Source organism: Calidris pugnax, unplaced genomic scaffold, assembly GCF_001431845.1.
Source record: "Calidris pugnax isolate Ruff unplaced genomic scaffold, ASM143184v1 scaffold157, whole genome shotgun sequence".
NCBI classification, from domain to species: domain Eukaryota; kingdom Metazoa; phylum Chordata; class Aves; order Charadriiformes; family Scolopacidae; genus Calidris; species Calidris pugnax.
Window position 1 is genome coordinate 3,577,511 of NW_015090992.1, and position 6,882 is coordinate 3,584,392.

Here is a 6,882-nt window from a genome sequence, read left to right on the forward strand (position 1 = left end):
TCATCTTGTGTGAAGCACACACCGCGCTACCAACGGTTATTGCACCAGCTTTGTACATTGCTTTAATGTGTTGTGGTACTAAGAATATATAGATGTATCCAAATGGCTTCTCACAGGGAAAACATTAAAAAGCAGATGCATAACGGTTGGTGATCCAATCAAACTGCCCAGCTACAGAAAACTGCATATACCAAGAATTCAGCAAGAAGGCTTACGATGCCTCTTTTTGGTGGCAGTAGCGACCTTGGCTGACCTCTGAGCAAATTTTAGCGCTGCGTCTCAAATTGGACAACAACCTACTGGCTGCTTTTGAGTTTGGGTCTGACCTTGGATTACTCCTGAGGAAACTTGCTTGTTCCCAGTGACCTTTAGTTTATATGAAGTCTTACGGAGCAATGTCCTTTGGCAACAAGAAGTAGACTTGGTAAGGCTGGACCACAACACCGGTGATATCAGAATAACCCTGCTGCTTTCCCTTGAAACAGACCTTGACTACTGTTATTCTGACTTTTGACCTGCCTTTTTCCCTGGAAAAACTTAAAGCTTGCACCAAACCTATGAGCACTGACCTCAGATACCACATGAGAAAACTTTTTACCCATCTTGGGCTTGTTACCCACCTCCTAAGCAGCTCCTGCTGACTCTGCAGCAAGCCTCTGACCCATTCCAAAGCTAAAATAGAAACTGGATGTTGCCATGCTACTTAAGAGTGTACATTAGTGTATCTTGGGAGAACATGATGGTAATTTTATAAGAAGTTACATACTTCCTTTCAAAATAATAAGATTACCTATACCTAGCATGGTATTAATAACACTTCTGACAGCAACAAGTCAGATGCCTTTAAAAATCGTGACCCTTTTTCAAGAGGAAATGACACAGGAAATAATGAAGTAGAAAATCAATGTTTTTTAAAACTGTACTTTAAAATTCTGTTAAATGTGGAAGCAGAGAGAACTTCAAGTACAGAAACACCATGTCTCAAAGTTTGTATGCCAAGGCTCATGAAAATGCTATGTATCTATGAAAAGGTACTGGGCAAGGTACTGCAAAATATGTGCTGTTTTAGATTCAAACCATAAACAAACTAAAGTCTCCACTTCCAGTTTTATTATGAACATCTTTGAATTTAAAAAAAAAAAAAAACAAACCACACAAGGATTATATACAGTCTTCGGTGGCTTTCCTGATGTCCCTTCTCCACTGAATTAAAGTAGTAGTACATGAACAAACAGTAGGTACAGCAGTGCCCATCAAACACCACACGCCCTAATCCTGCCCAGCCATACCCGGCTGAGAAGGGAATGCAATCCTTAGCCCAGCCTGCTCCGTGATGGCAGGTACCTGGTCGGTTTTGCTATCCAAAGAGTGCTTTTCATGGCAGCTGGAAGGTCCATGAGAGGACTTGACACTCTTCTGCCCATTAATAGATAAAAACTAATGCGCTCATACAGAAGATTTAAAAATATTTCCCAAAACTGCCTGTCCTAATAGAGTAAAAAAAAAAAACAAACCACACAAGGATTATATACAGTCTTCGGTGGCTTTCCTGATGTCCCTTCTCCACTGAATTAAAGTAGTAGTACATGAACAAACAGTAGGTACAGCAGTGCCCATCAAACACCACACGCCCTAATCCTGCCCAGCCATACCCGGCTGAGAAGGGAATGCAATCCTTAGCCCAGCCTGCTCCGTGATGGCAGGTACCTGGTCGGTTTTGCTATCCAAAGAGTGCTTTTCATGGCAGCTGGAAGGTCCATGAGAGGACTTGACACTCTTCTGCCCATTAATAGATAAAAACTAATGCGCTCATACAGAAGATTTAAAAATATTTCCCAAAACTGCCTGTCCTAATAGAGTAAACTGGGCCATTTTCATAAGCCTTGGATGAAAGGAAAAGATATCCTCTGCTTGAAAGTTTTTTAAGATGTCTTGGTTGCCAGCAGCAAGGATGACCATGGCCAACTGCAGGGGCTATCTACAGTACGTTAAAAACAGTATATTTCCACAGTCCTTCCCAATAAGAGAAGTAAAACTCAACAGAAGTGAAATTGAGGAAGAAGTGGTTTATGATAATGGTCCTAAGAAGTGCTGCTATAGTTTCTCCTGCCTTTTTCATTTTTAACATGTATTGAAGAAAGTTTTCTGTTGAAGTTGTTTTTCCAGCACCTTTCAGACTTGAAAATTTCCCAACGTATACATATCCTATTTTAAAATATGGTCTTGGGTTAAGACCAATTTTGTTTTACTGTTATAAAGCTTAATATGACACAATGATACATGCTTGCTTCTGTATGTTATTCCCAAAGTTAGGCTTGCCTGCTTGCCTACTTAATCTAACGGAAGAGAAATTGTCTTTCAGACAGATGAGCCCTGTTGTAGAGCTATCTTGCATCACCACAAGCTTATGATAACACAAGCAGGAAAAGGAAAAGCGGGACCACTCACCCAGGACAGACCAGAGCAGACCAGCCGTTTTCAACACCTGTATGAATTTAGATTTGACTTAAGCCAGCTGTGTAACTGCACCTGAACAATCATGCCTTTGAGCTTTAGAAAGATGTCGGACAAGTACATCCATTATCTTAACCTGGACCATGGAAACCAGCCTTAGCTAAGCTCTTACTGCTATGAGAAACTTGGTTTTACAAAGCACATCTGAGAGATACACAAATCACAGGACATTATCCGTTATTTATTGAAAGTGACATGTCTGTCTCCACACTCCAGCTAAACTCTGCGTGCTTTGGTGTATGTTTGCTTTAACATCATTTATTATCTTATTGAGACAGTATCCTCCTTGAGTGGTGTCAGAATAAAACAACAAAACTGGGTATACCTCAGTGGTGGATTCTCCTTGAGTTTTGCAATTTACTTATTCCTAATTGATGGTGCAGCAACATGGTGTGGACTGCACATTCCTATTATTTTGCCAACTAAAAACGACTCTGGTGCTTATTATAATAGATCCTGTTTTGCTGTGTTTGGAAAGAAACTCTGGAACCAACAACGCCTCAGAACTCACATGACCACTGCTCTATCACAAATGAAACAGTACCACCTCTGGAATTTTTTATTTTAGTATTTCTTATCAATGCTAGGCATCTTTAAAGACACTGAATTTGGTTTTCCATTTTTTAAATTTGTGGCAGCTTAAGGGGAACTGACAGTGTGATTTCAGGAGCCAAGTAAGAGTTAATTATCTTTACTGCCTAAATCCACAGTCTGTCTTGTCCAACCTGTACAAAGCTGAACTGCTGTTGTGTAAAACTTAGGGGCATCTGTCCAGACAGAGGAAGGCCAAGGTTCCCCAAGCTCCAAAGCAGCTATTGTCTGAAAGCTACTTTAGCCATGTAGATTCTGCCTCCTACCATCCACTTACATAGCTCTTTTGTTGAATATTACCATTGTCATGAGGGTGTGAAGAGATACAATACTTTTCTTTAAAAGAACATTATCACCCTTTCCATTTGTAAAAGGATCGTGGGGAAAAAAAAAAAAAAAAGTCATGGGAGTCCTCTTAGGATAAAATACCTCAGTGCTCCCAAATTCAAATTCCATTTGAAGATTGTTAACTTCCACTGAGTGGCTCTTGAATTGCAGGCTGCTTTCTGTCACAGTAATTAGCGGGTGCCTACACTGCCATGTCTGTGCATTTAGAGATCTGTGAAGTATTAAAATGAAAATGACAGCAGCCTGGGACAGCACCACTCAGATACAAAGAACTGGTGGGATGCAGTTAGAATCAATACCAGAAGTTGTGTGAAATTAATTCATATTCACAGATCAAGCTCAAATTTGCACAAGCTCAAATTTGCACAAGCACTTACTAAAGCCAGTGTTTCTAAGAACAATTTAAAACTAGTAACAAGACACTCCATAAACATGACAGCGCAACCATGTCAGTGTCTTTAACACAGATGTGAAACTCCAGCCTTAAACCATGAACCAGAAATACTGCGGAAAGTCCCACCTTTCCCCTGTTGCAGGAATGAAAAGCTGGGGACAGGGGAGTGCAAGCTTTGTTTTTTCTAGAACAAAATCTGCTGCTTATACATGCATAAAGCATAATCTCAGCACAGATTTCTGCACCACTGCCAAGCACGTTCCTGCTTCTTGCGACCCCAACCAACCTCTCCCATTTGCTTGTATCTTGTGTATTAATTTTGCAGGAGTCTGATCTGGCTGGAAAACATTAATTTTATTACTGTGAAATTAGTTTTCGTCAAGACTAGTTTCTTCCTGTGGTGCAAACTTGCACTGGTTTCAGGGCAGCATAGTTAGGTAATACCTTGTGTTTCCATGGCTGTTCTCCACCAGGCTATGCAGCTGAATTTCTCTGTATTTTGTTTCATCCCTTTCTCTTTTTGCCTGCGTACACAAGCATAACACCAGTCACGATGATGATTCAGGATGCCATACTAAAAACATAAATAAAAAAACCTAAAATGTGTTTTTGCTTGAGCTCACAGCCTGAGCTTATTTTCATCTTCTCTGTGTTTCACAGTCTCTAATTAATATCCTTGCAGATGTGCAGCATTAGGCCTCATAGCCAGATACATTCTCTGTCAGAGGAAAAAAGTCTGCTTACTCTGCAGCCTGTCACTGCTTCTCTGATGTGCCCACAAAAGGCACCTGCAGAAATATCGTTGGCTCTTCAAATCATATGCGATGGGATTGTTACTCTGTCCTCTGCCTCAAGAAAGTATGAAAAATTGAAGGAAAAAAAAAAATAAAGACAATGTTGGTATTGCTACAATAGGCAGAAATTTCATTCTGTCAATAATACCAATCTGGCAATTACAGAGACTCATCTATTACTTCAAGAAAAAAAAAGGATTTTTAATTCATGCTGATATTTCTTTGCATATAACATGTTCATTTGCTTTTAAATGTAAAGCTCTCAGAGCAGTTTCTAATGGCAAAATTGATGCAGCATTACCAACTGTCTTATGAAAAGCTACATGACAATTCAGTGACAAAATAAAGATAAACCCTCTTCCCCATTGCTGAAGCCCACTTTTCCTACACCATCACGTATCTAACACCAATGCACTTTTTTTACTGTAGAGCTCAGCGACTATGAAAAGCAGTTCACATCCATTTAATTCCAGAGTTTTGTCTAATCTTTAAATTCAAATTAAATACCAGCAATTTTTAAAACTAGTTTAATTCCACTGTTCCTCCAGGTGCTTGTATAAATTAGAAATTATAAATCACATAAACTCTATGTGGTTATTTACTTTTATTGGAGGTCTGCTTCTCAGGAGCTAAAACTACAGTCCAAAACACAGAGGTAAGTCATTTTATGTTCAGAGTCTGATTTAAAAATCATTAATAAAATAACTTGAAAGTAAAATTTTAGCTGGCAGAAGACTCCATTTTCCAATGCGAAGCTATTCAATTAACTGACATTAAAGGCATTTTGAGGAAGATGATTTTTGTGGTTAAACTGGGAAGGTAGGACTCAAAAAAGTCTTATTTCAGGTCTGTTGTGCCCTGTTAAGACTCCCTGTACAGGCCTGTTCAAGCTGCTTAAAACATGATTCCTCATGGTAGAGCAAAGTGAGGGAACTTGCAGGACCAGAGATGTGTCGTTACATCAGCGAGGTTTGTTTCCCTCCTTAGGCTCTAAATAAATAAATGCCTCTTACATGTAAGTGACTACAGTGATTTTCATCCAGACTGGATTGCAGAAGAAATAAGATGTACCTGTAAAACTAAACGAAGCTCAAACAAGAGCCTCTCCGCTGTTTTGCACACGGTACGTTTGCATACTAACCTAATTCTGTCACTATTACAATTCGTATTTTAACCTTAAAAGCCCCTTTCACACAATGATGCGCCGGGCACAACGCCGTTTCCCCAGCTGCGTGCAGCCGGGGCTGCTTCTGCCTTCCCTCACAGGCTGCACCTGGATTTCTCCCGGCCCCGGGGCTGAGTTGGGTCTCTTCGCTCCCACAGAGTAACCTGCGCTGCTCTCCCCAGGGCACCCCGGCATCGCTCTCCCCGCCGCCATGGCGGAGGCCGCCTCCACAGCCCTCACAGCACCCAGGCGCCTCTCCGCCGGCCGCCATTTTTCCTCCGCCGGCCGCCATTTTTCCTCCTCCGGTGGTGAGGTAACGCTGCTCCCCCCCCGCTGCCGCGGGCCACCACAGCCCTCCCTCCCCCGCCGTTCCGCCAGGCACTGGAAGAGCAGCTCCCCGCTGCCGCCGAGCTCCCGAGGTAACACCTCCCGCCGGCACCGCCCGCTCCCGTCTCCTCCCGGCCGGGGGCGGTGCGGCGCCTGCGCGGGAGCGCTGCTGAGGCCCGGCCGCTGTGTGGGCAGGCGGGAAGTGTGCGGGCGCATGCGCGGGGCGGCGGCTGGTGCGCAGGTGAGGCCAGCGCGGGGCCGGGGCGGCAGGGGTTGTGGTGGGGGGGCACGGCGCTTCCCGCCGGTGGGGCTGTCCTCCGCGTCCCCCCCGCTCCTGCTAGCGGAGGGAAGGAGCTGGGTCTGCCTCGTTGCTCGCCTCAGCGGGAGGAGGGTCCTTTCCCGAAGTTGGGACCGGAGCTGGAGGGCGCGGAGCGGGCCTGATCCAGGCTGGTTTAGTTAGGGCCGGCGGACGGGCAGCCGTGAGAGGGGAGTCTCTCGTCAGCCCCTCAGTGTATGAGGCAGGGGTGGCGGGACGGGCTCTTTTCGTCTTCCCCGAAGCCCTGAGGTCGCATTTAAGAGCGTCAAACGGCCTCGGCTTCCCTGCTGCCTTCTGGGCCGGTCACCGGCGGGCAGGGGGCGGCCCAGTCGGGGCTGGGCGAGAGAAAGCTGCTTTGCCCCTCTGCTGTGAGGAAATGCACCCTGGACGATCTTATTAGGGACGCTCGCAAGGGAAAAAAAAAAAAAAAAAA